The 25,364-nt window shown below is 42.1% G+C and overlaps 1 protein-coding gene across 3 annotated transcripts in view; it reads left to right on the top strand.

The window, feature by feature from the left end:
* SGMS1 (sphingomyelin synthase 1) overlaps window positions 1–25,364 on the top strand; it is a 477,679-nt gene that overhangs the window by 201,503 nt on the left and 250,812 nt on the right. For all 3 annotated transcript variants that reach the window (XM_073685501.1, XM_073685499.1, XM_073685502.1), the window contains exon 2: window positions 1,289–1,352. The gene's annotated coding sequence lies outside the window, so the exon portion shown is untranslated. The remainder of the gene's footprint in view (window positions 1–1,288; window positions 1,353–25,364) is intronic.

Genomic DNA, 25,364 nt, shown 5'->3' with positions numbered 1-25,364 from the left:
CCTCTTCTTACCTCAGTACTCCTGATATATCCAGTGTTAGATCAGATAGACATGGTGGACAGTAGTCTGAGCTGCTTCTTCTTACCACAGCACCCAATTAGTATTTCCAGTATTAGATAGACATGGTAGATAGCAGTGTGAGCAGCTTCTTCTTACCTCAGCTTCCTATTGCACATGCTCACAGGCACCCCACATTCTAGGACAAGTTTCTATTAATGTAATAGGAAGACTGACATTTTGATGTATTAGGGGGATCACCTTACTAACCCAAACATGTGTGATTTACTTATTAAAGGAACTTGGGAATTAATTTATAATGACATTTTCTTTATTTTTTACTATTCCTTGGAAAACCCTTTTAACATTGAACAACAATATCAATTGAACGAAATGATGAAACTAGTTGCGTGCCGCTTTTTTGGAGTTAACATCAGTGAAATATTTGAAACTATGATTATTGCCTTCTCTATGTTAACAAAGATCTAACAGCAGGTTTTTGCTATGAAATCTGAGAGCACCGTAATGTAGGACGAGAGACCCTGATTACAGTGATATGTCACTTACTGGGCTGTGTTTTGCGGTTTCCATAAAATCAGTGCTTATCAGCAGTAGATTATCACTACAGGACAACTTTGGCATTATGTGTCCTAGTTTAACATCAACCCCAGCAATGATTAGCAGCTCTCTGTCAATATGTATTGTACACAGAAAGCTGCCAATCAGTGGTGTCGGCAGGGTTATACAGGGCTCAGCATTCTGAGTTCTGCTAAATCTGCAGCAGAGAAAACTGTGATCCTATCATAACTGCTGCACCCAGTTAACTACATAATACATTGCTGGAATTGGGGTCTCTGTCCCTACCTCACACTGCTGTCAGGTTACATAGCAAAACCTGCTGATTTCCTTTAAGTAATCTTATATCCATATATATTTACAGTAATCCTTGTAGCATGAATTATTGATATAGTCGTCTTCAAGTTTTTCATGTGTAATGAAATGCAGAATTATTGCCGACTTCACCCTCCAGTCTTGTAATCTACTAAATGACTGTAATGGAAATGTTAACATTTAACTTTGCTGGGTTGGGTGTTATTCCATTACTTCAAAACAAGACACATGTGTTTCCAATATTTGTTTTGGCAACAGCACGTCTTTCTTTTTATGGTTAGCCGGCTAATCGGAAACACGTTCTGTAAATGATTTAACAATTTAGGGTTAGCGATGTGTAATTTTGCATCAAAGCTAACAAACTTTTTGTTTTATTATACATTTATTTTATATTTTATAGTTCACTATTGAGGGGCACCAAGTCCGCAGCTCGCCAAAGAGAATCATACTGCCATTAGCAATCCGTAAGTAATTGATTTTTTTTTCTGACACGTTTTTAGACGTTGAAAAATATAAAGTGTTTTAAGTGTACTAAATGTGTTAAAATATTAAAACCATTACTTAACTATTCAACCCTCTGATGCTCCAGAGCCGCTGCTCCTAACTTTAAAGAGAACCTGTCAGCAGATTTTTTCTATCTCATCTGAGAGCACCACAATGTAGGAGGGGCAGAGACCCTGAATCCAGCGTTGTCACTTATTGGTCTGCTTGTTACAGTTAAAATAAAAATCATTGTTTTGTCAGCAAGAGATTATCACTACAGGACCACTTGTCTTTTGCCTTGAAGTCCTCCCGCTCCTTGTAACCCCACATCCACCACTGATTGGCAACTTTTTGTGTACACCTCAAATTGGCAGAAAGTTGCCAATCAGGGGTGTGAGTGGGGTTATATAAAGCTCGGCATTCAGAGAACTGATAGATCCACACCAGAAACAGACAGGGATTTTATGAAAACTGTAGCAAGCAGCCCAGTAAGTTATACATTGCTGGAATCAGGGTCTCTACAACTACATCATTCTGCACTCAGATAAGGAAGCAAAAACCTGGGGACCGATTCACTTCAAGCGCTGTATTATCGCTAGATCGCCTCTATTTTATTAGTTGAAATTATTCATTTAGAAGTGGAAGAGGATAATGATGACTTATTTTTTCAAGTTTTTCTGAATGGGTGCCATTGATAGCAGTCTGTATTCTGTAATGGCAGGGAGAGGAGAGGCTGTCAGATTGGGTACAGAGGCAGAGATATGCTTTAGATTAGATTCACACAGATGCAACATTAATGGCATCCATTCACATTCATCCATCCATCCATTTGATCCAAAGATGGGACCAAAGTCAGACAAACAAAATACAGAAAAATTTAGGACACGTTTGAGAAAAACAGTTGTGTGAATGAGGCCTTAGGCAGGTGACACATGGCCTAAATTCTGTGCACTTGGTGTTGCATCCATAATTTGGAGGTTTAACCCTTATGAGATACGGCAACCACCTTTCAGCCCTGATATACCGCATTCTGTAATGCTGTATATAAGCCCCAATTCCGACCTGGCAGCAGATTAAAGGATATAACAAATATCAAAAATGTATTAAAATGATAGGTGTTCTTTACTTTTTCTGTCTATAGCTGCCATAGGTTTATTTAATATAATTTTTATTAATTTTTTTTTTTTTTACTTTTACATTATATGTTAATTCTTTGCTTACAAATAAATAATAGCGTTTTTTTTCTATACATTTTATTGTATCAAGTAACAATCTACAAAAAACGGTAATAATTTATTTTTTATTATTGTTGTTGCATAATAATAACCTTCTATATTTTTATATTTTTTGACTGATATCTTAAATGGTTATTATTGCAACAAAATATGCACACATCAATAGTAAAACTGAATCTAAGAAACTTTGTAATATATTTAATCAGAGAAATATGCTTCTTTCTACACTTTTGAGCTAGTTGTCCTCCCCCCTGCCTTCTGAATGCCTCGTTTAATTCTTAAATGTATAATGTCCTCCATGCTGCTGTTTCTGAGTATGTGCCATCTAGAGACAGGGAAGCAGGAATCTCTAATGTCTGTGTGTACTGTGCATGGGAGACCTCGTAGCAACTATTCACTCCCCACTAGCTCAGAGAGACGCTGAAAATTGGAGATTGCATGCTGGGAGAAAATTGATGAAAAATGCAGGAAACAAATCATATAATGACCAGAAATATTGCTGCTCCTAATGTACATAGATGACAACTTTTCATGAACAGTCATTTGAGATGACAGGGATTTTTTGAAACTTATACTTAACCCTTTCACCCCCAAGCCTGTTTTCACCAACCTGACCAGGCAAATTATTTTTACAATTCTGACCACTGTCACTTTGAGGTAATAACTCTGGAACGCTTCAACGGATCCTCCTGGTTCTGAGACTGTGTTTTTTTTTCATGACAGATTGTACTTCGTTATTGGAAAATTTAGGTCAATGTGATTTGCATTTATTTATGAAAATATCGAGAAAAAAATTCGAACTTTGAATTTTTAAGATCTTAAACCAGAGAGTTATGATATGTCACACAAAATAGTTATTAAGCTACATTTACAACATGTCTACTTTACATCAGCATCGTTTTTTAAACCTAATTTTTTTTATAGGAAGTTAGAAGTTAATCAGCAATTTCTTAATTTTTCCAACAAAATTTACAAAACTAATTTTTTTGAAGGACCACATCCCATTTGAAGTGACTTTGAGGGGCCTACGTGACAGAAAATACCCAAAAGTGACACCATTTTAAAAACTACACCCCACAAAGTGTTTTGGTACTATTTTTTGTTTATACTTGTTTTTTTACATGAATATACCTATTTATTGATATAATAATTTTTTTCATTTTTTTTTATTTATTTTGTGATTTTTTTATTTTTATTTATTTTTTTAAATATTTTAAGAATTGTTTTAAACTTTTTTTTTTATTTATTTTTTACCTTTTTACTTATTTCTTCTATGGGACTTTAACTATTATTACTCTGATCGCTGGTATAATGCATTGTAATGCATTATACCTGTCAGTTTGACACTGACAGAAGCCTTTTAGACCATGATCCTGGCATGGTCGAAACAGGCTACCGTAGCTGGCAGACTCGGGGTTGTCAAGATGACGAACGGCAGCCCGCGATGATGTGACGATCCTGTGAGAGAGGGACCCCCTGCAGACTCCTAAAATGCTTGATCACGGCATTTAGGGGGTTAAATTGCCCTTTGACAACTGGAGCTCGGCTATAACCCCGCCCACACCACTGATTGATAGCTTTCTGTGTACACTGCATAGGCAGAAAGCTGCCAATAAGTGGTGGGTGCGGGATTATCCAGAGGAGAAGGACTACATGGCACGAGACTGCTAGTCCTTTAGTGATAATTTCCTGCTGATTAAAAAGTGATTTTTATTGAAATTACAACAAGCAGACCAGTAAGTGACACATTGCTGGAATCAGGGTCTCTGCCCTTACATGCTCTGAGATTTAATAGCAAAAATCTGCTGACAGATTTCCTTTAAAGAGGTTATCCACTACTGGACACCCCTTCCAAACTTCTGCAATTCCCCAAATGAAGTAAAAAGTAACATATATTAACCTTCCGCGCTGGCGCAGTTCCAGCGAGTGTGTGTGCTGTGTTTTTCATTGCTGTCGTTATATGGTTATGTCATGTCACCGCTGCAGCCTTACAGTTTCGGCAGATGGCCAATGACATTGCTGAAGCGGTGATGATCCCGTAGGTGACTTTGCACTGCTTATTTCATTTGGGGCACTGCAGAATGTAGGAAGGGATTAATGACAGTTTTGCAGAGACATAATGAAGTTTGTACTCTTAAAAGGTGGCCGCCATGATTGCTAGTTCCGAGCGACCATTCCTACTTTTTTGTCTTGTATTTTGTATGTTCTACCATATCTCTGAGCAATATGTGCTTTCCTACCATGTATTCCTGAGTTATGTGTATTATGATTTTTCACAATCATATATATATTATAATAGGACATAAGCTTCTATAAGTCTTAGCTGGATGATATTGACAATGTACCGTTTAGATATTCAGCTGGTCATATCCCGGGAGCCTTTTGTTTGGGTCCAATATACAATACTAAAAAAAAAAACATTTTAGGTTGCTGTGTTTATTATTAAAGGGATTGTATTAACTACAGCAGCCCGAGTTCCGAAGCTAGAAAAGTGTGCTCGACATAATAAAAACTAACTCAAATTACCCATGTCTATTCACTTTCAGCCTTTTTACACGATAAACAACAAAGTTGTCATAATTAATAAATTAGTACCGTATATCCTCGAGTATAAGCCGAGGCACCTAATTTTACCACAAAAATCTGGGAAAACTTATTGACTCGAGTATAAGCCTAGGGTGGGAAATGCAGCAGCTACTAGTAAATTTCCCCATCCTGGTAAGCATTGCACTCATCCCCAATCCTGGTATGCATGCACCCCTCATCCCAATCCTGGTATGCATGGTCCCCTTATCCCCAATCCTGGTATGCATGGTCCCCTTATCCCCAATCCTGGTATGCCTGGTCCCCTTATCCCCAATCCTGGTATGCATGGTCCACTCATCCCCAGTCCTGGTATGCATGGCCCACTCATCCCCAATCCTGGTATGCATGGCCCACTCATCCCCAATCCTGGTATGCATGGCCCGCTCATCCCCAATCCTGGTATGCATGGCCCACTCATCCCCAATCCTGGTATGCATGGCCCACTCATCCCCAATCCTGGTATGCATGGCACCCCTCATCCCAATCCTGGTATGCATGGGACCCCATATCCCCAATCCTGGTATGCATGGCCCACTCATCCCCAATCCTGGTATGCATGGCTTACTCATCCCCAATCCTGGTATGCATGGCCCACTCATCCCCAATCCTGGTATGCATGGACCACTCATCCCCAATCCTGGTATGCATGGCCCACTCATCCCCAATCCTGGTATGCATGGCCCACTCATCCCCAATCCTGGTATTCATGGCCCACTCATCCCCAATCCTGGTATTCATGGCCCACTCATCCCCAATCCTGGTATGCATGGCCCACTCATCCCCAATCCTGGTATGCATGGCCCACTCATCCCCAATCCTGGTATGCATGGCCCACTCATCCCCAATCCTGGTATGCATGGCCCACTCATTCCCAATCCTGGTATGCATGGCCCACTCATCCCCAATCCTGGTATGCATGGCCCACTCATCCCCAATCCTGGTATGCATGGCCCACTCATCCCCAATCCTGGTATGCATGGACCACTCATCCCCAATCCTGGTATTCATGGCCCACTCATCCCCAATCCTGGTATTCATGGCCCACTCATCCCCAATCCTGGTATGCATGGCCCACTCATCCCCAATCCTGGTATGCATGGCCCACTCATCCCCAATCCTGGTATGCATGGCCCACTCATCCCCAATCCTGGTATGCATGGCCCACTCATCCCCAATCCTGGTATGCATGGCCCACTCATCCCCAATCCTGGTATGCATGGCCCACTCATCCCCAATCCTGGTATGCATGGCCCACTCATCCCCAATCCTGATATGCATGGCCCACTCATCCCCAATCCTGGTATGCATGGCCCCTCATCCCTAATCCTGGTATGCTTGGCCCCCTTATCTCCAATCCTGGTATGCATGGCACCCCTCATCCCAATACTGGTATGCATGGCACCCCTTATCCCAATCCTGGTATGCATGGCGCCCCTTATCCCCAATCCTGGTATGCATGGCCCACTCATCCCCAATCCTGGTATGCATGGCCCACTCATCCCCAATCCTGGTATGCATGGCACCCCTCATCCCAATCCTGGTATGCATGGCACCCCTCATCCCAATCCTGGTATGCATGGCACCCCTCATCCCCAATCCTGGTATGCATGGCCCCCTCATCCCCAATCCTGGCATGCATGGCCCCCTTAACCTGATATGCTTGGCACCCCTCATCCCCAATCCTGGTATGCATAGCCCCCTCATCACCAATCCTGGTATGCATGGCACCCTCATCCCTAATCCTGGTATGCATGGCCCCCTTAACCTGATATGCTTGGCACCCCTCATCCCCAATCCTGGTATGCATAGCCCCCTCATCACCAATCCTGGTATGCATGGCACCCCTCATCCCAATCCTGATATGTATGGCCCCCTTAACCTGGTATGCATGGCACCCTCATCCCTAATCCTGGTATGCATGGCACACCTCATCCCCAATCCTGGTATGCATGGTCCCCCTATCCTGCTATGCATGGCACCCCTCATCCCTAATCCTGATATGCATGGCACCCCTCATCCCCAAACCTGGTATGCATGGCACCCCTCATTCCCAATCCTGGTATGCATGGCACCCCTTATCCCCAATCCTGGTATGCATGGCACCTCTTATCCCCAATCCTGGTATGTATGGCACTCCTCATCCCAATCCTGGTATGCATGGTCCCCCTATCCTGGTATGCATGGCACCCCACATCCCTAATCCTGGTATGCATGGCACCCCTCATCCCCAATCTTGGTATGCATGGCACCACTCATCCCCAATCTTGGTATGCATGCCACCCCTTATCCCCAATCCTGGTATGCATGGCACCCCTCATCCCAATCCTGGTATGTATGGCCCTTCATCCCAATCCTGGTATGCATGCCCCCCCTATCTTGGTGTGCATGGCACCCCTCATCCCAATCCTGATATGTATGGCCCCCTTAACCTGGTATGCATGGCACCCCTCATCCCAATCTTGGTATGCATGGCCCCCCAATCCTGGTATGCATGGCCCCCCATCACTGCACACATTAAAAAAAAAAAAACACTTATACTCACCTTCCTTCCCTCTATTCCTGCGCTGCATCCTGTCTGCCAGCTGCTCACCTCCGTGTCTGAGCAGCGCATGACTTCTGTTATGTTCTGCTACCAGAGCTAAGGAAAGAGAGGAGATCTGTCCCTACGATAGAACTCAGCTAGATCCCTACGATGTAACAGGGAACCTGATCCTGCGATCAGACCTGCTAAAGTCCTCAGCTAGTCTGTACGGAGACCTATAGATGTGGGGAAGGAATCCCTACAAGTACTAAGGACTGGGAGCAAAATGGACACCTCCTAACAGAAATAGTAGCAGACAGACGAACAAACAAAAAATATAGAACACAGAGGTCCGGAGACCAAGCAAGCTAACAGAGTTAGATACTGAGCACAGGCTAGCTAAAGAGTAGAAATACAATGAAGTCCAGCAAAGCCAGAAGGGCAGAGCAGGACTAAATAGGCCAACAAGGTCATGTGACCAGCAATAGAAAAAACCTAAGAGCAAGGTTCTAACAGTACCCCCCCTTCTAAGAGGATCCTCCGGATCCCCTAGGACCAGGCTTATCAGGAAATCTCCTGTGAAACGCTCTGATAAGTCTGGACGCGGAAATATCATCCGACCTCACCCATGAGTTATCCTCGGGTCCGAAACCTTTCCAGGCCACGAGATACTGCAAACTACCTCTATACCGTCTAGAATTAAGGATGCGAGAAATTTCATATTCCCCGTCCTCCACCACCGGAGGAACAGAGGCAGAGGCGTCACAATCCGACACAACAGCTTTTTTCAACAGAGAGACATGAAACACCGGATTAATTCTCCAGGAGGTAGGAACCTCCAACCTAACAGCAGATTGGTTGACAACCTGAAGCACCTTAAAGGGCCCTACAAACTTGGGACCCAATTTCTTAGAAGGAATCCTCAACCGCAGATTCCTAGAGGACAACCAAACCATGTCACCAACAGCGAACAAAACCTCCTGTCGTTTCCTATCAAAGTAGTCTTTAGATTTTCTGTTAGCCTCCTGAAGATTGCCACGCACATCCGTCCAAACTCTCTCCAAATCGCCGGAAAAATTCTCCTCCTCAGGCACGGCAGATACCAACTTGGAGAACGACCCAAACGACGGATGTCTCCCAGAACAACAAAAAAAAGGCGAACAACCAGCAGAAGAAGATGTATGATTGTTCAGAGCAAATTCAGCAAGTGGTAGAAACTCAGACCACCCCTCTTGATTGTCTGCCACAAAACAACGCAAGAACTGCTCAACATCCTGGTTTTTCCTTTCTGTCTGGCCATTAGATTCAGGATGATATCCGGATGAGAACGACAAATGAACTCCCAACCTGTCACAAAAGGCGCGCCAAAAACGAGCCACGAACTGAGGTCCCCTATCAGAAACAATGTCAGTAGGAACGCCATGAAGTCTGACAATTTCCTTGACAAAGGCCTTAGCGAGAGTCTTAGCGCAGGGCAGTTTGACGAAGGGAACCAAGTGACACATCTTGCTAAAACGGTCCACGACCACCCAGATGACAGTAAAACCCTCAGAGGGGGGAAGGTCAGTTATAAAGTCCATAGCCAAATGTGTCCAAGGAGCACTGGGAACCTCCAGAGGGCAAAGTAACCCCGCAGCAGGAGTATGTGAGGACTTAGATCTAGCACATATAGTACATTGACGCACCCACTTAATGACTTCCTTCTGCCATCCAGGCCACCAAAAACTGCGACCCACCAGTCTCTTGGTCTCAGAGATTCCGGGATGACCTGCCAACCGAGATTCGTGATACTCAACAAACAAATCTCTCCTAAAGGTCCCAGGCACAAACAACCTCCCATGGGGAGTGTTAGATGGGGCATTCTCCTGTGCTTTAAGAATCTCATCTTCCAAAACGGAGTCCAAAGCAGCTATCACAACACCTTCTTGTAAAATGTTCTCCTCTTTCTCAGCACCGACTATGGGAGAAAAACTGCGAGACAAGGCATCCGCCTTAACATTCTTAGTACCTGGGATGTAAGTAACGGAAAAATTAAACCGCGAGAAAAACAGTGCCCACCTAGCCTGACGGGCATTCAGGCGCTTGGCAGCATCAAGATATATCAGATTTTTATGATCCGTAAAAACCTGAACGGGAAATTCAGCACCTTCCAAGAGGTGGCGCCAGTGTTCAAATGCGAGTTTAATAGCCAATAATTCCCGATTACCAATATCGTAATTCAATTCAGTCTCCGAAAAATTTTTTGAAAAAAAGGCACAGGGATGTACTCCATCCCCGTTATCCTGAGACAATACTGCGCCAACCCCCACAGAGGAAGCATCAACCTCAACCAAAAACGGCTTAGTCACATCAGGCTGCATAAGGATGGGAGCAGAGCTGAACCTCTCCTTTAGAAACACAAAAGCTTCAATGGCCTCAGTAGTCCACTGAACCGCATTAGCACCTTTCCTGGTGAGATCGGTCAGAGGTTTGACAATAATAGAAAAATTTTTAATAAATTTTCTATAATAATTGGCGAAACCCAAAAACCTCTGTATCGATTTCAAACCAATAGGCCTAGGCCATTCCTGCACAGCTTGAACTTTAACCGGGTCCATCTCAAAACCTTCGCTGGAGATAATGTAGCCCAAAAAACTAATTCTCTGTACCGCGAACTCACATTTCTCCAGCTTAGCAAAAAGCAAATTGTCAATTAATAACTGTAATACTTCACGTACGCTCCGCCAATGAGACTCCAGATCCGGCGAATAAATCAAAATGTCATCCAAATACACAACCACATTTTTGCCGATCAAAGGTCTAAGGATGTCATTAATAAGATTCTGAAAAAATGCAGGAGCATTAGTAAGACCAAAAGGCATAACCAGATTCTCAAAATGACCCACAGGAGTGTTAAAAGCAGTCTTCCATTCGTCACCCTCCTTCATGCGCAACAGATTGTATGCCCCCCGAAGGTCAATTTTAGAGAACCACTTGGCCCCCACTAACTGGTTAAACAGATCAGGAATCAATGGCAGTGGGTAAGGATTGCGTACAGTAATTTTGTTAATCTCACGAAAATCCAGACAAGGACGTAAACCGCCGTCCTTTTTTTTTACAAAAAAAAATCCAACCGCCACAGGAGACTTAGAGGGTCTAATGTGACCGGCGGCCAAACTTGTCTGTATGTATTCCTCCAAAGCCTTTCTCTCAGGAATAGTAAGGTTAAATAAACGACTTTTAGGAAGAGTCGCTCCAGGGACAAATTCAATAGTACAATCATAGTCTCTATGGGGAGGCAAAACCTGCGATTCCTTCTCAGAAAAAACTCTCCAAAAATCCTGAATAGGAACAGGCAATTCCCCCCTATCCACAGTTGCAATACGCCCGTTACAACACTTGTCATAACATTTATGGCTCCAGGATTTAATTTCATTGGTAGACCAATCCAGTACAGGATTGTGCAATTTTAACCAGGGCAACCCCAACACCACCGGAGAAGGCAAGTTATTCAAAACTACCAAATCCAATTTCTCATGGTGAACACCATTAATAGTGAGAGGAAATTCACAGACCTTGAGAGTAACATTCTTCAAAGGGGAGCCACCCACAGAAACCACAGCAATGGGGGATGATAAAGGTTCGGGTTTTAAATTGAGTTTTTCCAAGAATCCCCCATCAATTACATTCAGAGTAGACCCACAATCGACAAACACCCGAAATTCCATTAATTTTTCCTGAGCAATAGTGGAAGCAGCTAAAAATACACCCTTGGAATTTAAACAGGCAATACGGGCATGACTGACCATTTTTTTTTCTTTCTTCATACGAAGCACACAGCTTTTAATGAAATGACCAGAATTTCCGCAATAGAAACACAAACCTTCAGAAAATCTGCGGTCCTTTTCTTGAGAGCGAAGTGCCATCGCTCCAATCTCCATCGGCTCTCCACTGTCAGTACACACATTCTCATGACCAGAAACTGACATAGCAGAGGATTTGCTCTCATTAACCCTTGCACGCAGTCTCCTATCCACCCGTATAGCTAATTGCATAGCCTGTTGCAAAGCTTCAGGTGTGGGATAAGCAATTAGCAGGTCTTTAACCCTTTCGCTGAGCCCAGCAAGAAATAGACTATTCAGAGCAGAATCGTTCCACCCTATTTGAGTAGACCACCGACGGAAATGAGTACAATATTTTTCCACATTACCTGATCCCTGTCTCAAACGTCTCAACTCAGTCTCAGCTGATGAGACACGGTCAGGATCATCATATAATAGCCCCAAAGCAGAAAAAAAACTATCCACTGATCTAAAGCATGTATCACTAGGTTGCAAAGAAAAGGCCCACTCCTGAGGCTCCTTGCGCAAAAGTGACATTATGAACCCTATGCGCTGGGATTCATCCCCAGAGGACCTGGGTCTCAAACGAAAATACAATAAGCAAGCATTTTTAAATGAAAAAAATTCTTGGTGTTCACCAAAAAATAAATCCGGCAAACGTACCTTAGGCTCCAAGAAATGTGCTCCAGGACAGTTACTCACGTGCTGATGAAGCTCGGCCACCTCCAGAGAGAGTCCCTGCAGGCGTTGAGCCAAATCCTGAACCGACACCATGATGGAACAGAAAAATCTTTCCTTAGAGAATTTGCAGGCTGGACTTACTGTTATGTTCTGCTACCAGAGCTAAGGAAAGAGAGGAGATCTGTCCCTACGATAGAACTCAGCTAGATCCCTACGATGTAACAGGGAACCTGATCCTGCGATCAGACCTGCTAAAGTCCTCAGCTAGTCTGTACGGAGACCTATAGATGTGGGGAAGGAATCCCTACAAGTACTAAGGACTGGGAGCAAAATGGACACCTCCTAACAGAAATAGTAGCAGACAGACGAACAAACAAAAAAATATAGAACACAGAGGTCCGGAGACCAAGCAAACTAACAGAGTTAGATACTGAGCACAGGCTAGCTAAAGAGTAGAAATACAATGAAGTCTAGCAAAGCCAGAAGGGCGGAGCAGGACTAAATAGGCCAACAAGGTCATGTGACCAGCAATAGAAAAAACCTAAGAGCAAGGTTCTAACAACTTCACTGCCATGCCCTCACCTCAGACGCCGAGGTGAGGTGCGGGAATATTCTACACTCTACACGTGGGGACTAGGGTAGTGGAGAGGAGTGAATATCCATGTTCTTTAACCACTTCGCCCGAGAGCCTGTTTTTGCCTTCGTGACCGGGCCAATTTTTTCAATTCTGACCACTGTCACTTTATGAAGTAATTACTCTGGAACGCTTCAACGTATTCCCCTGATTCTGAGATTGTTTTTTCATGACATATTGTACTTCAGGATAATGGTAAAATTTCTTCGATATAACTTGCGTTTATTTGTGAAAAAATCGGAAATTTGACAAAAATTTTGAAAATTTAGCAATTTTCAAACTTTGAATTTTCATGCCCTTAAATCAGAGAGATATGTCACACAAAATAGTTCATAAATAACATTTCCCACATGTCTACTTTACATCAGCATAATTTTGGAACCAAAATTTTTTTTTGTTAGGGAGCTATAAGGGTTAAAAGTTGACCAGCGATTTCTCATTTTTCCAACTAAATTTACAAAAACATTTTTTTAGGGACCACATCATATTTGAAGTCACTTTGAGGGGTCTTTATGACAGAAAATACACAAAAGTGACACCATTCTAAAAACTGCACCCCTCAAGGTGCTCAAAACCACATTCAAGAACTTTATTAACCCTTCAGGTGCTTCACAGGAATTTTTGTAATATGGAAGAAAAAAATTAACATTTAACTTTTTTCACAAAAATGTTACTTTAGACCCAATTTTTTTTATTTTCACAGGGGTAACAGGAAAAAATGGACCCCAAATTTTTTTGTGCAATTTCTCTTGAGCGTGCTGATACCCCATATGTGAGGAAAAACCACTGTTTGGGCGCACTGCAGGGTTCGGAAGGGAAGGAGCGCCATTAGACTTTTTGAATGTAAAATTTGTCTGAATAATTAGCAGACGCCATGTTGCGTTTGGAGAGCTCCTGATGTGCCTAAACAGTGGAAACCTCCCACAAGTGACACCATTTTGGAAACTAGACCCCTTAGGGAACTTATCTAGATGTGTGGTGAACACCTTGAACCCCAAGGTGCTTCACAGAAGTTTATAATATTGAGCTGTAAAAATAAAATTTTCGCATTTTTCCCACAAAACCGTTTTTCATCCCTTAATTTTGCATTATCATAAGGGTAATAGGATAAATTGCACCATGAAATTTGTTGTGCAATTTCTCCTGAACACGCTGATACCCCATATGTGGAGGCAAATTACTGTTTGGGCGCATTGCAGGGTTTGAAAGGGTAGGAGCGCCATTTGACTTTTTGAATGTAAAATTTGTTTGAATAATTAGCGGACGCCATGTCGCATTTGGGGAGCCCCTAATGTGCCTAAACAATGGAAACCCCCCACAAGTGCCACCATTTTGGAAACTAGACCCCTTAGGGAACTTATCTAGATGTGTGGTGAGCACCTTGCACCCCCAGCTGCTTCACAGAAGTTTATAATATTGAGCCATAAGAATACAATTTTCACATTTTTCCCACAAAAAATGTTTTTCATTCCCTAATTTTGCATTATCATAAGGATAACAGGAGAAATTGCACCATGAAATTTGTTGGGCAATTTCTCCTGAGTACGCCGATACCCCATATGTGGGGGAAAACCACTGCTTTGGTGTACGGCAGGGTTCGGAAGAGAAAGGAGCGCTATGTTGGCTGGCATAGGTTGAAGACACCATGTTACATTTGAAGAGTCGCTGACAAGCCGAAACAGCAGAAACCCCCACAAGTGACCCCATTTTGTAAACTACACCTCTCAAGGAATTCATCTAGGGAAGTAGTATTTTTTAATTTATACCATTGGGCATTGAAAAAAGCATAATTATATTTTTACCACAAAAAAATGTTTTACCCTCAGATTTTACATTTTCACACAGGGCAATGGGTAAAAATGGTGCCGAAATGTGTCACACAATTTCTTCTAAAAGTGTCAATACCCCATATGTGGCTGTATCGTACCGCTCAGCCATACGGCGAGATCTGGGAGGGACGGAGCGCTATTTGACAATTGAAGAACAAATTATTGTAGAATAGGCATTTGGATTTGGGAGCACAAAATTTTCTGAATTTCTTTTGGGGGGCAAGGGCCATTTCGCTTTTCCAGAGCCTTTCTGCTACCAGTAACTTGGAAGTCCCTTATATTTTTAACAGATGACGGACCTGAGTGGGGACTAGCTTTTTTTGAGGACTGAGTGGAAGCTTTTATTGGGAACATTTTACGTAACATTTATCCGGCGCTCTAGGCTGAGCACTTACATCGGGGTTTCCATCTAAATTTCCAAGTGATGTAATTCAGATGAAACCCCTGCGGGATCCATTCACTGTAATGAGGCAGCAGAGTTACTCTGGACTCCGTCTGGCCTCTGTTTAGCTGTGTCCTTTTTTTCAGAAGTGCACAAAACTGTGGCCAACCGCACTTTTATGCACTCCTAAAACAAATGACACCGTGGGATCACAGGCCAGACGGCGTCCACAGTGGCCTATATCTGCCTCATTACAGGGAATCTTCCGTCATGGGTTCCGGCTGAATCACGTATTTCAGAGATTTACACGGAAACTCTGGTGTAAGTGCTCAGCGCAGAGCGCAGGATAAATGTGAGCAGAGCCTTACTGCGATCTTTGGGAGACATAATAAACAAATCAGTAGCAGGTGAAGAATTGGTTTTATTTATTTTTTACGCCGTTCCTAGTGTGATATAACTGATTAGATTACTTTATTCTTCGGGTCGGTGCGATTACAGAGATACCAGATTTATATCGGGTTTTTATGACTGACAGCTGTCACACACTAAAAGACGCTTTTTTTTGCAAAATCTAGTTTTTGCATCACCATATTTTGAGAGCTATAATTTTTCCATATTTCGGCCGACAGAGTCATGTGACGGCTTGTTTTTTGCAGGACGAGTTGACATTTTTATTGGTACCATTTTTGGGTACGTGACATTTTTTGATCGCTTTCCGTTTTTTGGGAGGTAAAATTAACAAAAACCAACAATTCAGGAATTGTTCTTTGAGGTTTTTTTTTATGCCGTTCTGCGTGTGGTAAAAGTGATCAGGCAGCATTATTCTTCGGGTCAGTACGTTTACAGCGATACTACACTTACTGTATTTTTTTTTATGTTTTGGCGCTTTTACACAATAAAACAATTTTGTAGAAAAAAATATTTTTTTTGCATTGCTTTATTCTGAGCGCTATAACTTTTTTATTTTTCGGCTGATGGAGCTGTATGGCGGCTTTTTTTGTGGAACAAGATGACGTTTTCAGCGGTACCATTTTTATTTCTATTTTGCTTTTTGATCGCATTTTTTTCCACTTTTTGTTTGGCGATATGATGAAAAAGCATATTTTTTTGCTCCGTTTTTTATTTCTTTTTATTACGGTGTGCCCAGAAGGAGTTAGTGTGACTGTTTTATAGCTTGGGTTGTTTCGGACGCGGCGATGCCAAATATGTGTACTTTTTTTGGTTTTGTAAAAGTATACGGATTTATTGGTTTAATATTTTATTTATTTTTATTTATTTTGTGATTTTTTTTTTAACAGTTTTAAAACATTTTTTTTTACTTTTTTTTTTACATTTTTACTTAGTCCCTGTATGGGACATTAATTTTTATTTTTCTGATCACTGATCTCATGTAATGTAATAGACATGTATTACATTACATGAGATCTTTGCTGACTGTTTCACAGTCAGTGTCTCCTGCCAGTCTTCAGCTGCAGGCTGAGCCAGGCAGGACACCATATATGGCAGATCTGGAGGCGGTCATGTGACCTCCAGCTGCCATAGCAACCCCAGGTCCTGGAAGGTATCAGGGGTCGTCGGAGAGGTAAGTAAGACGACCCCCTCTCCTCTGTCTATCTTCTACATGCCGCGATCACTATAGATCGCGGCATATAGAACATAGCAAAGGGTTAACATCACTGGGACCTGATCCAATCAGGTTCCGGATGATGTCACCTGTCAGAGCTCTGCACCGGAATCGCAGCGCTTGCAGGACCCAGGGGGTCCTGAGCGCTGCGAGACCACCCACCGTTTTTAAACGTCGGCGCTGCACAGAGCCCAGCAAGCGCCGACGTTTATCTACAGTGGGCGGTCGGGAACCGGTTAATAGCGGGCACACAGTGTCAGCAGCACCGCAGCTCCCGCTGCTGCTCAGCGATCCTCTGTGCCCGCTACTAAAGAGAATGAATATTCACCCTTCTCCATGCCAATGGGGGGGGGGCTTTTTCAGCCTAAAAAATGTGCTGAAAAAGTCGGTTTATATTGATGTATATACAGTAAATAGCATTACGGAAAACAAAAATAAAATTTAGAAGATTACAGAGACGTTCGCCAATTCAAAAAGTGAATTGCCCATGGCAGATCGCGTGGAAATCTCTCTGTATGCTGCCCCTCTGGCCTACTGAAGTAATTGCAGCTGATGTTTTTCTTGGACTCACCTCAATATTAAGCTCTTTCTGTAGTAAGATTCTTTAGGTTTTTTTAATGCATCAATTATTCTTTAGTAATTAAAGCTAGAGAGTGATAGATATTTTCTTGCTAATCAGTTTTTAGTTTCTGTTTTTTGATTGTTTTATTCTATTTTCTGTACGTGTTAATGGGGGCAGTCCTTTCTCCCAAGCTATTGTTAACCGCTAAAGATTTGTTATTCAGCAACCACATGAACCACAAGCAGCAATAGAGCGGCTCTGACTCAGTGACTTCTAGTTCCTGTTAACTGTGCAGGTAAACGGGGCAGGAAGGAGCGCTGTGCTGAGTGCACACAGTAGTGCGCGGCCTTATAGATGAACCATACACCACTCCATGCATGGAGGAGCTCCGCACTCTGTCTGTAAGTAGCACACTTCAGAACATGTGGTTTTTTTTTGTTGTTTTTTTTAAACAGGTCCCCACCGATCTGCAGGAATACATGTAAGGGAGAGATGAAAAAGAATGATTGGTATTCCTTATTACTGTACTAATAACCCCTTGGCGACTGCATTAATAGCTAGTTTGCACAGTGCATATATGAAGTGTGCTCAGGATACACGGGTATGCGGGTTCAGACTGTATATGGGAAATAGCTGAAACTGCAGCCATTTAAAGGGTTTATTCATTACCCTTCTATTGATAACCTATACTAGTGATAGAGTCATTGATATCAGAACAGTAGGGGCCTAATGCCTGGCACTTTTTTCATCGGTTTGCCTAAGATATGTAGTAAAAAGAAATCGGAAAAGTGTTATGAACCCCAAAATGTTATCATTAAAAACTACAACTCATCCCATGAAAAAGCCCATTTGTTGACTTAAACGTTCTTGGAAGGCAACGAAAAAAAAAACAAATTGGAATTTTTTTTTTTAAATGACTGAGTATCCAAGTGGTTTATATAGAAAATACAGTGGATACGGAAAGCATTCAGACCCCTTTAAATTTTTCACTCTTTGTTTCATTGAGCCATTTGGTAAATTCTAAAAAGTTCATTTTTTTCTCATTAAAAGTACACTGTGCACCCCATCTTGACTGAAAAAAAACAGAAATGTAGAAATTTTTGCAAATTTATTAAAAAAGAAAAACTGAACACCTGGATTTGGGGATCCTCTGCCATTCTTCCTTGCAGATCCTCTCCAGTTCCGTCAGGTTGGATGGTGAACGTTGGTGGACAGCCATTTTCAGGTCTCTCCAGAGATGCTCAATTGGCTTTAGGTCAGGGCTCTGGCTGGGCCAGTCAAGAATGGTCATAGAGTTGTTCTGAAGCCACTCCTTTGTTATTTTAGCTGTGTGCTTAGGGTCATTGTCTTGTTGGAAGGTGAACCTTCTGCCAAGTCTGAGGTCCAGAGCACTCTGGAAGAGGTTTTCATCCAGAATATCTCTGTACTTGGCCGCATTCATGTTTCCTCCAATTGCAACCAGTTGTCTTGTCCCAGCAGCTAAAAAACACCCCCATAGCATGATGCTGCCACCACCATGTTTCACTGTTGGGATTGTATTGGGCAGGTGATGAGCAGTGACTGGTTTTCTCCACACATACCGCTTAGAATTGTCACCAAAAAGTCCTATCTTCGTCTCATCAGACCAGAGAATCTTATTTCTCATAGTCTGGAGTCCTTCATGTGTTTTTGAGCAAACTCTATGCGGGATTTCATATGTCTTGCACTGAGGAGAGGCTTCCGTCGGGCCACTCTGCCATAAAGGCCCGACTGGTGGAGGGCTGCAGTGATAGTTGACTTTGTGGAATGTTCTTCCTTCTCCCTACTGCATCTCTGGAGCTCAGCCACAGTGATCTTGGGGTTCTTCTTTACCTCTCTCACCAAGGCTCTTCTCCCACGATTGCTCAGTTTGGCTGGACGGCCAGGTCTAGGAAGACTTCTGGTGGTCCCAAACTTCTTCCATTTAAGGATTATGGAGGCCACTGTGCTCTTAGGAACCTTGAGTAATGCAGACATTATTTTGTAACCTTGGCCAGATCTGTGCCTTGCCACATTTGTCTCTGAGCTCCTTGGACAGTTCCTTTGAGCTCATGATTCTCATTTGGTCTGACATGCACTGTGAGCTGTGAGGTCTTATATAGACAGGTGTATGCCTTTCCAAATCAAGTCCTATCAGTTTAATTAAACACAGCTGGACTCCAATGAAGGAGTAGAACCATCTCAAGGAGGATCACAAGGAAATGGACAGCATGTGACTTAAATATGAGTGTCTGAGCAAAGGGTCTGAATACTTATGATCATGTGATATTTCAGTTTTTCTTTATTAATAAATTTGCAAAAATTTCTACATTTCTGTTTTTTTCAGTGAAGATGGGGTGCAGAGTGTACTTTAATAAGAAAAAAAATGAACTTTTTAGAATTTACCAAAGAGGTCTGAATACTTTCCGTACCCACTGTATATCTCCAGATAATCAATACTGTCAGATGAATTTCTGCGGCTGCTCGGAATGATCCTCTTATCGGCTCGCTATAATACTCAGCCGATGACTGCTTGCCTAGACTTTATGAGCAGCACATTTCGATGTGATATCCAGCAGAAGGCACCATTACCGTATTAATATCACTTCTACAACTGTCCGATAATTAATCCACTGGCATGACATGCAGTGAACTCGACAGATTTCTTAGAAAGACAAGCGGACGTTCTGCCCAGTTTATACTTCATTCTAAATATAAGATTTTTTTCACTACATGTAGTATTTGGCACATGCTCTCAAGCTTACAGCGAGATCTGATGTTTCTTTCCAAATCCGCTCAGCCTTTGTAAAACTAACAGAGAGGGGAGGTGTAAGGGCAGTTAAGGATAGCTGCTGAATGAAGTGAAGAATTACTGATTTTCTGAACTCCGTGGAATCCCTCCCTAGATAGAAATGTGTGCCTTAGTCTGTGACATGTTAAGGAAGCCTGTGTAGCTTTGTCCTTGTTAGGTGTCATCAGGTTGATTTAGACCTTGTGAACAATTTTCTAATTAATGCAACATTCCCATAGGCTTCTATTCATTAGGACAAGGACGTGTTAGTGATGGGTAGAAATATTCTACAATGGTCACTGATGAGTAACACTAACTAAATTTTGTTTGCAGTTAAAGGTAATCTGTCAGCAGGTTTTTGCTACTTCATCTGAGAGCAGCGTGATGTAAGCAAAGAGAAGCTGAATCCAACGGTGTATCACTTAGATTACTGGGTGCAGCCGTTCACAATCAGAGCTTTTAGATTTAGAATGAAGCAGAGCTGAGGAAGCTAACCCCACCAACACCAAGATCTTTATGTACAAAGTCCATAGACTGTGAGCTGCCTATCAAAAGAGGGGGCGTGTCAGACCAGGGCTCACTGACCAGCTAGTCCAGCAATGATAATCTACTGGTGCTAAAACAATCATTGTAAGCAAACAAAACCTAAGAGCTTGATAAGAGAGGCATCCCTGAAATCTGTGTTTTAACCCCTACAGCATGGTGTCTTCAGTAGCAATGGGCGGACTGGTAGAATTTCGGGTTCTGGTACCTGACTCGAACTTTTGGGAAAGTTTGGTTCGAGTACCAGAACAGGACCTGAACTTCCACCAGAACCCGAACCCCATTGAAAATAATAGTGAGCCGAATTTGTAGGAGAAAAAAACCTTTTTTTCTCTCTCTCCCTCTCAGTCTCCCTGTCTTTCCTCAGCGCCACCACAGAATTACCCCGGAACTACGCACACTGCATTGGACTTTAGATGAAAGCCCGTGTTTGGCATTCAGGCCTGAACAGTGACTGTCTGGTATGAACACTGAACATTTCTGTTCGGTTCTCCGATTGCTAGTCTTCAGCTTGCATGGCATAAACCTGCTGACAGATTCCCTTTAAGAGGTTGCTTGTTGGCCGCTTGTCACGTTCTTCATGGTATTTTTAGATATTCAGATGTCTAATTATCAGCATATGGCCTGGGTATAACCACAACCTTACGTGACATGGCTGCCGGCTGTGCATATGTTACTGCATGGAAGAGTCCTGGTCAGTGGCCACCGGGTGAAGGTGTGGGCTATGCATGAAAGCATTGGGGCGTCTGGCCTCGGTTTGGATGCTGTCATAATGTTTTTTTTTTCTGCTTACTAAATTTATTTGGATCTAGAATACTGTTATACTGTCATGACTGTTTCCTTCTGCACTTGTCTGGAAAATAGTCCTTTCCATCAAGCATCCATTTAGGAAACAGAGGCTATTTCTTTCCCACACTATTTTTAGATAAATGACATATTAGCACACACGCCCTTTGTACCCTGATGACTCCTGTTTCTGTATCTCTCCCCGTGACATCACCCCTGATCTACTATATACCAGTAATACTACTAGGACCTCAGTGATTGTCTAGTGCCGCTGACATTATGTCCACCCTCAATACGAAGCTGGGTCTCGCAGAAACTGTGTTTCTGTCATTTTCTAACATACCTGAAAGTGCTATTGCCTTTTTGTGTGTGGTACTTCTATAACTCATACACCAGCTATCCTGGGGTTATGTTCATCTCACATTTTAATTTATTTGAGTCACCTATACCAGTGGTCACTAACTTTATTTTACCTTGAAAGCCATGTTCAACTCTGAGAGAGGGTCACAAGCCACATCCAAAACCCCCATAGTAGTGACACCTAAAGCCCCCATATAGTATAATGATAACTGAAGTTTCCCTACAGGAATCATACCGAGGCAGTATACTGATATAGGGTTCCCATCTACCCCCCATTTGGTATTCTCACATCAAGCACTCCACCCAGACTATCACATCCAGCTTCAATCTTCTTGCAGGATCATCCAGTCTCCAGTTTAGCACTTGGTGAACGATGGGAGCTGGCACCCCAGTAAAAGCCACTTGCAGTTTATGAATGGCTCTCACTGGGGGAGAAATGGCGATGTTTGGCTGCCAGTGCCATTGAAATCCCACCTATACAACTGAAACCCTACCCACCCAGCTCACTCATTGGCTAACTGCAGGTGAGCGAGGTTTCGACCGCATCAGACAGCAGTTTTGTTACCTTAAGGGGCTATTCCCATCTCCAAGATCCTATCCCAATATGTAGTAGGTGTAATAATAATATTAGCATATACCTCCAATTAGAAATGTAGTATAGTTTTTCTGATTTGCTGTGTCTCTTTCCTCATGTACAGACCATTGCAGGACTTTAGGTATCCATGATTATGACCACTAGCAACTAGTTAACTAGCACTATCAATGGTCGGAACCATGGATACCTAAGGTCTTGCAATGCCTGCACATGAGGAAAGAGACACAGTGAATCAGAAAAACTACACTACATTTCTAACTGGAGGAATTTGGTAATATTATTATTATTACACCTACTACATATTGGGATAGGGGGAGTAAAGAAAATAAACTGCAATTTTCCCGGGACAATGTGTAAAAGCTGATATTACATTGTTCTTAGGTTCCTTATTAAGAATTTCTGCTCTGAGTTTCTGTTCACAGTAGCGGGGAACAATTCTGCAACACGTCCTAAAACTGGAAGTTCAAAATACAATCTAACTTGTTTCCGCTGTGTTTTTCAGCACCAAAATGTTCACATTTTATGCTTTGTTCATAAGTCCATTTGGGATCCGTTTCAAAAAGATCTAGTTGAATATTAAAAGGAAAAGGAACAAAAAATTATAACAAACAAATACCAAAGTTTCCAATCAGGAGGAGGTGGTGCTGAGTGGGGAGTAGAGCTGGAGTGACAGAGGCTCCAGATATATAAATAGCTCTTCAACCTCATTTCCATATCAATTCAAATGCTCTTTTTTCACTAATGGAGATACAGAATGGCCATGTAAAGGTATATAGATAGTTTGAGGTGTAAAATCCTACTGACAGATCCCCTTTAACCCCTTCGTGATATATGACATGTGTTTATGTCATGTGTTGAGTCCCTGCCTTTGATGCAGGCTCACTCTGAGCCCACGTTTTACTCGACACATGACGGCTGATTTAATCAGCCATCATGTGCCTTTAAAAGCTATGGGTGGAGCGGTGGCTACAGCGGTGGCCTACTCCTATCGGCGAGTCTGTGACGTGATCGTGGGGTGCCAATGGGTTGTTATGACAGCCCTCCGGCTGTCACAACAACCCATCGGCACCCCATGGTCACTGGCATGGTCCCCGTGCCTGTCATTTATGATCCTTCTGTGAATGCCCCTTTTGCGCCATTGAAAATAAAACAATTACAAAAAAACAACAGCACATATTTTCACTGCATTCAGAAACACCTGATCTATCAAAATATAAAATAAATTAATCAGATCTGCAAACGGCGGAACAAGAACAAAAATTGAAATGCCAGAATACATTTTTTTTGGGCCGCTGCAACGTTGCAATAAAACGCAATAAGAGGTGATCAAAACATTGTATCTACCCCAAAATGATATCAGTAAAAACATCAGCTCAGGGCGCGAAAAAATAAGCCATCACACAGCCTTCATTCCGAAAAATGAAAACTCTAACGGTCTCGGAAAATGGCGACAAATGCAAATTTCCAAACTTTTTTTTTCACCACTAAAGTAAAAAAATAACTTTACATGTTTGGTATCTGCGCACTTGTACTGACCTGGAGAATCATATTTTCAGGTCAGTTTTACCATATAGTGAACATATGAAATAAAAAACCTAATAAACCATTGTGGAATTGCACTTATTTTGAAGTTTCACCGCGTTTGGAATTTTTTTCCCTCGTTTTCCAGTGCACTATATGGTAAAATCATTGGTGTCATTCAAAAGTACAACTCGTTCCATGAAAAACAAGCCCTCATACAGCTATAATGACAGAAAAATAAAGAATGATGACTCTTGGAAGAAGGGGAATTAAAAATGAGAAAAAAGGAAAATGGCCTGGGGGTGAAGGGGTTTATGTTTTACAAAAAAACAAACAAAAGAAACAAAACACACAAGTAAAACAAGAAATGGAAGCAATCACACGAGTTGATCTCATGAGACCATCTCAACAATTTACATGGAAATGGCCTATGTGACAGCCCTTTAGTCTGCATGGTTTGTCATTTCAGTTTATTCGATGTGGGGATAGTATGATTTTTGGGAAAAGCACAAGTAGTTTTGGTACTATAGTTCGGATTTTATTATTATTTTATAATCTTTTTTTCTCTGACTGATGGAGCATAGGGTTTAAACGGTCCTAATTGGCAAGCTCATAAGCTGGCAGTTCTGTAAATCGTGTGGTTATACCCAGGCGCTTAGCCTCGTTCTGTGACTATTATGTATATGGAACATTCCTTTGCTGTGAAGATTAGTTTTTCAACTTGTAGTAGAATTTTCCATGAAGCGTTTGCCAATTTCCTAAATGAGAAATTTTTTTTTCTTTCCATTTTTTTGTTGTTGTTGCAAAGTTTGTATACATACTGTAGCCATATGCTTGCTGAAAGCAAACTTGTCAATACAAACTGCATATATTTTTACCTACATCACCTAGACCTGATGACTTTGGTGTGTTTACTTTGAAAATCCATGTCAGAATGGCGGTTTAATCTTTTTTGACTGTTGTTTTCCTGCCTGATATTAAAATGAGCATTTTATGTTCCCTGCTCTAGCTGGTCTTTTAAACTGCTCATCCTTATATTAGTATTACTCAGCCAATCTGACATGGATGTTAAAAGTAAATACACCAGCCTCATCAGGCCTGAGGGATCTGTTTAATAATGTGCGCAGCTTGTATTGTGAAATCAGATAAAATATCTGTGAACGTTTGTTATGGGGGGGCAATATATATGATTTCTGTTTTAAGCAACTTGACAGCATAATCTTGGAAAATCTGTTAGTGTGTGATCACACTATGCAGTCAGTGCTTTTTATCATGAGTTTCCAAGATTGCAAACAAAAACAATGTACAACAATCGCAATGTGTGAACCCACAATGTTCACAGGGGGCAGAGGGAGTTTTTGCAGCAATTCTACCCTAAATCACTGTAGCAAATCTGCACCAAATTGTGCTTATTTGCTGATGCAGGTTCGGTAAAACAAAAAATACACTATACTCCCCGCCCTTGTGCTTCCTCCTGTCTTGCATGAACCCATGATGATGCCTCTTCCATTGCAGCCTGTGATTA

This window comes from Phyllobates terribilis, unplaced genomic scaffold (genome assembly GCF_046119375.1).
Source record: "Phyllobates terribilis strain yellow unplaced genomic scaffold, ASM4611937v1 Scaffold_5__5_contigs__length_657084704, whole genome shotgun sequence".
NCBI classification, from domain to species: domain Eukaryota; kingdom Metazoa; phylum Chordata; class Amphibia; order Anura; family Dendrobatidae; genus Phyllobates; species Phyllobates terribilis.
Note: the sequence above shows the minus strand (reverse complement) of the source record. Positions and strands in the feature narration are given on the sequence as shown.